The sequence below is a fragment of the Mytilus galloprovincialis genome, chromosome 7, assembly GCF_965363235.1.
Source record: "Mytilus galloprovincialis chromosome 7, xbMytGall1.hap1.1, whole genome shotgun sequence".
In the NCBI taxonomy this organism is placed as follows: Eukaryota; Metazoa; Mollusca; class Bivalvia; order Mytilida; family Mytilidae; genus Mytilus; species Mytilus galloprovincialis.
Window position 1 is genome coordinate 48697133 of NC_134844.1, and position 7040 is coordinate 48704172.

General features: G+C 32.2%; 1 long non-coding RNA gene across 1 annotated transcript; it reads right to left on the reverse strand.

The window, feature by feature from the left end:
• Positions 1-1349: 1349 nt before the first annotated feature.
• Positions 1350-5753, reverse strand: LOC143083158 (uncharacterized). Its single transcript, XR_012980574.1, has 3 exons — positions 5572-5753; positions 2666-4759; positions 1350-2223 (listed from the first exon to the last, which is right to left on the reverse strand). It is a non-coding gene; the product is annotated as an uncharacterized LOC143083158 (long non-coding RNA).
• Between the last annotated feature and the right edge of the window lie 1287 nt (positions 5754-7040).

The window sequence follows — 7040 nt, forward strand, 5'->3', positions numbered from 1 at the left end:
TTTAAGTAAAACAGGATTATTTCAAATTACTATATCATTAGTGTAACTACGTTTGATCCACCATGATATCAACTGATGTCCTCTTGTTGATGCTTTTGAACGAACGTATTTAAAAATCCAAAGCTGTTTAAAAGAATTAAAAGTTGATAAAACCCAAAAGGACAAGATGTTTAGCGAACGTCGGTCAACAAATTAATAAGTTGGCTCAGTATCTTGAAATAAATGACAATTCATATATCCTTTGATACTGGAGGAGAAAGGTATTGACTTGGGTAAAACATCGAAGTGATTGAAACAAGAAAGGACAAACATGATAGTAAAATTCAGGCAAATAATCACAACATTGGTTTATCTTGTTGTAAATGTATTCCTCGCACTTACAAAACAACGACACGGGCTTGGAAGCAGTTTCGAAAAATGTTGTAGAAAACACATTTTATGTTATGTAAAGTTCAATCTATTGAATTTGATTTCCATAAAACAACAACCTACTTTCATTTCTGTACGTTGTTATCATAAACTAGAGTTCGACTTAATTAGCTGTGTCAAGTGTTGCATAATGATAACATATTGATTGATGACGTTTATCTTATGAAAATAAAACTAGTACAAATGCATTGTCAAATTTTGACATTTACTGAATACAGTACTGATAATGAAACGCCTGAAATAAACAAATAGGTTATATCATGACTTTTCAAATAGAATACAAACCAAGGTTAACCCGATCATTGAAAAGAGATTGTGAAAGAACATTGGACATTTCATTCGCCAAATTCGTTGCATACATGTCATCGATTTTCTTCAGGTATTCAAGGGATAAATTACTTTATTTTTTAATCAAGGACACGAATAGGTTACAATATTTGTTTTGAAGCAGGAAATAATACAGATTATGTTTTATAAGATGTATAAGAGCTTTTGACTGTGCGTATACATGTACTAATATCAGTATTTGTAGCTATGAAATGAAAATTCAAACTCATAAGTCGAACCTAACTGACAACGCCTTTGCTAAAATATAAAAGAGACAAACAAACAAACAAACAACACCACATAAAAAACAAAAAAGGAAACTAACGACTGAGCAACACAAACCACACCACACACTATGGATTGAAATTATGTAATCTATGTTCAAGTGCTACTATAATGTCCTTGTATTACATTGACTCATACAGTGATTTTCTAGATGCGACTTTAGAAAACCAAACGTCCCTAATGCACCAACATAATTGTATATAAAAGAAAAAACGGAGAAAAATATTGTAATAAACCAGTCCTAGTTCTTAACATAGTTGTATTAGATAAATACTAGTACAACATCAGGAAAAGAGTTCACATTGCGGTTTTTAGTCTTCTAATAGTCGTTTTAATCAATTATAAACGATACAATTAAATCATAATAATATATAAAAGACCATCTCTTATCGTCTATTGTTGCTATCCTTTTGTATGTTTATATTCATCTGCTACAAATGAAAATCACTACATCAAGCAAATATTGTGCTATAAATCCAAGTCCAACCCAAACTTCGTCGGAAAGTTCAATTCAAATTATAACATTATAATTAATCTAGCTTTTAGCTTCCTCTAAATTTCATAATGAAAATTCAATCTGACTATAAATGAAATGTACGGAAACAAATGTTATATAAAATATACTACAAAGAAAATATTCCGATACAATATATTGATTGTAGTATGATTGATTGGATGTGATTAATAATATGATTGAAAGATAATTGTATACATACTAAAATGTGTTGTATGTTCAACTTCTCATATGTAAATTCATGTCACTAGAATAGTTATAGACGTTATAAAATCCAAACAATTGTTTGTATAGCGTAGGATTTCATGAATGCAAACATTGAAACATAATTGAAACTGTTTGTCATATTATCATTTATTAAACTGACAGCAACGCCAGTTTCAAGTTATGAATTTCCGTAGGGATGTTCTTCTCGTCGGTGAAATCAAAGTACAATAACTGTTCAGAATCTATTTCTGGCGGCACATCACAATTATCCAGTAAAATAACCAATAGAATGCCATGTCTTTTCTTTAACGTTTCTGTAATTATTGACTTCAGCACGCACCATTCTCTGGTCAACAAATCATTTGAAAGAACGAGTATGACATTTCGACTTTTATTGATACCGTTAATGGTCGTCTCCAATAACGTTGAACAGGAGTCATATGTGATAACTTCAGGACAAGCTAAAACGAGTAAAAACTATAAAATGTATCAAACATTATTAAGATAGTTAGATTTAATGGTTGGGCCTTCGTTTTTTTATATTTTGTCATTTTTTATTGACTACCTCCTCATTAATTTACTCGGATATCGGTACATTAGTTGAACTGCTTAACAAGATATAGTCTGACCAATGGTTTGACTCTATAAGAGAGGTATGAACATCGTCTCCCTGTTATTGTATGTCAATTCTAAGAATGTGTTTTCAAAAAACTGACAAAGTAAATCTGACGTCCCTATTCATAATTAGTTTTAGGTTGATCATACATATAAATCACAATGAACCATTTTAGAAAATCAAAAACAAATTACTTTATTTTAATTATAAAAGATTATATCCTTATAATTTCAAATTTCAAATGGTAATATCTATAACCATATTACTTTAATATAGCTTAAACATACCTGTAAATGTCATATCATTATAAAGCATTTGAGTGCTCAACTGCTTCTTAAGAAAACATTCAATCCAACCAGAATTTTCATGACTCATGATGGCAAAATAGTCATATTCAAAGTTCAGATGATCACTCGCTGGCTCAATTACTGGGTGAGGGAAGCTTGAGGTTCTCCAATCATATTCTATGTTTCCTGTAGACGATGTGTATTGGTATTTTCTAAACTGACGGACTGAAATAAGGATTCTTTTTAATAAAACGTTCTTCAAATACTCGGCTATTTCAACCTGCTTTGTTGTTAGTGGAAATGTTTTTAAAAAGTCAAGAAATCTCAAAAGCTTTCCAAGATATTCATTCCAAAGATTGTTTGGTACTAAAGTATTAACAAATTCTAAATCAATCAGTTTGCTTGCAATACACGTTAATGCATTAATAAACTCTATATAAACAGATGCTGTCTCTTCTAATCTCAGAATACAAAGGCACAATTTTGTAACATTACCAATTGCACGTTTGTAATCTGAGAGTAGGAATGCTCTTTTATGCCATTCTAAAGCGGTTCGAAATTCGCCCATGTCATAGTGAATAGTTCCAATTGCGAATGCTTGGAAATACGTTTGACCCTTTGCGCAGATATATTGATTCAGATAATCTAGAGCAATATAAAGGTATTCTTTGTTTGTTACAGCTTTTGGTCCGTATAAGAAAAATTTCGGATATTTCGCAAGTCGTTGACAAATTTCAGCAACTTTACATACGTCATTTCCTTTCAAATTAACAAGTATTGCTGCTTTTCCGTCTTCCAATGCCTTCTGTAAAAAATTATATCTACTGACATTAGAAATATTTTTCAAGATTGACATTTCAAAGTAGACGTTCATTCGTACGGAAAAGTTGAGACGGTCCATACGAGGGTTCAGTGATAGTGATAAGGATAGTGCTGTGTCCGCCTCAGTAAGATATCTAAGTTTTTGATTTTCCGGTGTTTCAGGCCTAAACTTACACCTGAAGAGCAAGCTTTTTCCTTTACGATTAAGAACAATCTCATCGTGTGCATGTTCAGCATTTGCATAATCAAAAGCAGATAGCGGATCCTTCATAAGAACTTGGAATATTTCATCATTTGATAATGGACTATGCTTTAAATCTCCCTGGTGGACTTCCTTGCGGGTCACGAGTCTGTGACCAATGCAAGCATATGCACGTGCCCTATAGACGGCATAGCTTTTATTATCTTTAAGTAGATTTCCAAGAACCGACAGATACAATTCACATGCTTTAATATCGTTTGTACTTGAAATGAGCGTCACACTATTGCAAGCTCGTGCAAAATAATATTTCCATATGTAAACATGTTCTTTGAGATATGCAGTATTTTCAAGGTGGTCTATCCCTTTTTTGAACAGCATCATGCTTGATGTCTTTCCATAACAAACATTGTCTTTAGTTTTACAGTTGAGTGAACGATACAGCATTTGTTGGGCAATGATTGTGTGTTTCGAGGCCTGGCAAAGAAGATCGTGTTTCTTCCCAACAGATATATTCTTTTCTAACTGCATACGTTGCAAGGAATCAGCCAATTTGTGCTGAGCTTCAAATTCGTTTTGGGATAATTCGTCACATAATACAGCATAACCTTGTTCAAGAACGCACACTGCTTTTTCTTTAATATCATTAGGATCATTGCTTATCAATATTTCATTAGTTGTCTCATATATCGCAACAGCTTTGTCGTCTGCATTTATAGTTCTGTATAAGACTGCAAGGTCAGCTAATGTATTCAAGTGCTTTGGGTTCGCTTTGATATTTTGTTCAACCTTTTCAATATTGTGAGCTATGCGCCGGCGGTTTTGTAATGGATTATCCAGTAATGTTAACATTAAATCAATAACAGCATGGACTATTTGATGTTCTTCCTGTTTTGCAGCAAGTAAAGATATTTTTGTATGTTCAATTTGCACATGGTCAAGGTACATCAAGTTTAATTTCATCGAGAAAAGACCAGGGTTTATATCTTTTAATTCGGGCTCTATTCCATGTTTCTCTATTTCGTGTGTCGAATTTCTTTTAGGGATAGACATTTTTAATAAAACTTTAATTTCTGTAAAAAAAAGAATTTGTTATTTTAAAAATCAAAAGAGACAAAAGTAGCTTTATGTTTATAAAATCTATAAATAAGACCCAGTTAAAAACCATGGAATAACTTAAAATCTATTACATCTTTTATAAGATCATGTGCAAGATAATAGAGTTATTGACCAGCAGCGGCATCGACAATGTATTTGTAAATAAACTCACCAAGGATATCAGGATGCGCGCTTAGTCTATAAAAGAATCATCAATGGCGTTCCAATCCAAAAAAGTTAAAAGACTAAACAAAGTACTGTTATTTCAGAAATTATTGCGAGGTTTCTATTATTGCGAAAAATGCGACAGCGTTGTAAATGCGTTGTAAATGCAATAATTTAAACTCGCATTTTGAAATATTTTATATGAACTAAACAGGATTTTTCTCAAAATTGTAAAAATTTAAATCGCATTTCACTCTAAAATGACAAAATCGTAATAATAAATGCATGCAATAATTTCTGAATTTACAGTACTACGAAGTAAACAGGATTATAATTTAGTACGCCATAGGCGCGTTTCGTTTACATAAGACTCATCAGTGACGCTCATATCAAAACATTTATAAAGCTAAACCAAAGTACAAAGTTGAAGAATATTGAGGATTCAAAAGTCAAAAAAGTTGTGCCAAATACGGCTAAGGTAATCTATGCCTGGAATACTTCAGTGACGATCAAATCAAAATGGTAAGCTGTTTCTTGTTTAAGTTTAATTAACTTAGATGTATATAGTTATGTTGTTCATTATACTTTAACAAGACTTATAACTGTGTTATAATCGACTTACCAGTGCTCACACCATGATGAATCAGTTATTTCAATTGATATTTCAGCAGCGCTTTGATGAGAAAACTAGTAACAGATACAGTACCAATCAGTCCCCCGATATATATTTAACACTGGATGTTCGCCTTTTATACTGATATAAGACAACTTTTTTTGAGGATCAAAGTTTGAATTTCAGTTTTATATTTCCAAAAATATGATATCTGTTCTTGATTATTTATTTGTATTTTTAGAAAATGTTATGCACTTGATAGTATATGTATCCTTCAAGTCACCTGATGCCGATAAAAAGATATAAACAACATGTGTACTTTATTTTTATTTATAAACACTAGATAACAAGGTATGTTTGTTTTCATACACGCATTTATACTATTTTGCTATACCTGAATATGAATTTTGAATACAGAAATATGATAATCCATGGCCTTTTCTAATCCCGCAAACAAATCATTGCTAAAGTGGGACGTTCGTTTCGTTGATTGGATGTATACAGACGCAGCCACGTGAAGTAGGAATTATGGTGTTAACTCAATGCTTTATAATGGAAGAACAATGAAGAAAGCTAGTCGTCTTGTAGATTTGAACATCATTGAAACATCTAACTAAGGACTTGTGAAAAATACACATAAAAACAGAATATTGCTATTACACTAATATTTTTCAAACAACACATATTATAAAATTGAGAATGAAAATTGGGAATATTTAAATAATAGAGACAAAAACCCGAGCAAAGAGCAGACAACAGTCGAATGCGCCACCAATGGGTCTTAAACGCAGCGAGATAAACCCTTACAAGGAGCTGGTCCTCAGCTGGTCCTTAAATACAATTGTGTACTAGTTCATTGAAAATGGACATCACATTAAACTCCAAAAAGTAAATATGAACTCAAGTTAAAAAAAGACCTGAAAGAGTAACAAAAGCCAGAGTCCTCTGACTTGGGACAGACGCAAACATGCGGCGGGGTGAAAGTACATTTTGAAACATTGTTTGTTTTTTAATACTAACTAGTAGGGATGTCAACGAGTACTCGAGTATTCGAGTATCGTTCGATAGAACCGAGTATCGATTACCAAAATGAGACTCGACTAATCGGTTTTCCTGTTGGAATGTCGTTGCTTTCCGAAATTTATAAACAAAAACATTTGTTTATTGAGAGCGCCCGGGAAATTGTTATACCTTCACCAAAATTATTAAAAATTAAAGTTTAACTGTCATTTAAAATTCCTCCACACAGATGTACATATAGGATATATGAATAAGATCATGTTTACAAGGCTTACGTTGTTAGCTAATTGTATTCACTTTGCCATCTCTGTACCGTTCGAACATATATTTTCCTCAGCAGAACTGTTAGTTACCTGACAAATGGAGAAATCGCTTGACCAGTGACAATATAACATTTTTGAATAAGAATAAATTCGTTGCACGACCCTCAGACAATTATTAATTGTATCAGTTAGTTT